Below are 1,412 nucleotides of genomic sequence, written 5' to 3'. Positions count from 1 at the left end.
TTAAATTTATAAATTTACCCTTCATTAGCTTAATTAATCAAGAGAACAATTTTTTTAGGATGTTACAATAAGGGCTATTTCAAAGTAAATAATTTTTATTGGAAGAGAATTACGAAGTGTTGATATGAAGTTCCTTATTTAGGAATAAGGGAAACTATTCCTAAATAGATTATTCTTAAATAAGCGATCTCTAAACAAGTTGTTATGAGAGATATATCATGAATATCTTAGAAAGGAAGATGCACTATTTTAGAATAAGGCAAGGCTATTTTGGAACAAGCTATTTTAGAATGGGTAACAAGAGGATATATGGGAATAAAGAGGTTTACAAAGGAATAAGCTATTCCAAAAAGGTAAAGCTTATTCTAGAATAAGGACCAATTTCATAGAAAGTGATAAAGTCTCTTAGGATTTAGATTTTGATTCTAAATTCCTTGAAATACCTTCCAAGCAATACAAAAGATTCTTAAGGAGTTAAAATCAATTCAAATACTTAATTGTAAGAGAGAAACAATTAAGAAAGAATGCGAGAGATATTTGAGTGTTCCTTGGCTATTTGGGAATAAGGCACTAATATATTTTTATTAAACTTATAAAATACAAACTTCTCTTATTTTGTTATTATCAAAACCAGGGTTCAATAATTGTGGGCTTGTATATTATGATACTTTTTGATCACATGGTTGTTAGTTTTATGGTTGTGGGTGATTGATGAATTTTATAATTATATTATGCTGTTGTTTAAGGCACTTACATTGCTATGGTTGGTTGACATGCATTTGTATAAGTTAGATGTACCTTAGTTATTGAGTAGTTATACTCACCCTTCTTTATTCAAATGTTTACATGTGCTAGCTTGAGTCAGAACTAAGGAACAATACTAGAGGCTTGGGAATACTATTTCCTAATTGTAGGCCTCCTTCATTTTAGTTACTTATGTGTATGTAAATTGAAATTGCCAACTAGGAGTTGTATGCTTTGTGAATTACTTGCAACATTGCTTTTTAAGATTCAATGTTGTAGTTTGGCTTAGGGTGTATGTGTGATACTTCAAAATATCTACACATGGCCAAAACAATAGTGCAAGTATGATATTGATAACATGATGGATTGTAAAGGGATATATTTACTTTTAATGTGAAATTGCCTCCCCCTTTCATTTTTGCAATTAAGGAGTTGAGGGCAAAAAATGAGATTTAAGTGTAATTGTGATGCTATGGTATATTACACAGGTGATATTAAGTCCATTGAGTATGGTCTAGAGATGATTGTGAGCTCTTGGCGCTTGGTTGAGAATTTGGATACTTGAGTTATGTTTAAAGTAAGTGGGAAAATGTATGGGATTGCAAATGGATGTCCAACTTTTTATTTGAATATAAATTTGAAATAAAACTAGTGCCATTAGCTAGAAC

This window comes from Prosopis cineraria, unplaced genomic scaffold, assembly GCF_029017545.1.
Source record: "Prosopis cineraria cultivar Desert tree isolate PC_DT_omini unplaced genomic scaffold, ASM2901754v1 PC6, whole genome shotgun sequence".
NCBI classification, from domain to species: Eukaryota; Viridiplantae; Streptophyta; class Magnoliopsida; order Fabales; family Fabaceae; genus Prosopis; species Prosopis cineraria.
The sequence above is the reverse complement of the archived record's forward strand: the minus strand, read 5'-3'. Positions refer to the sequence as shown.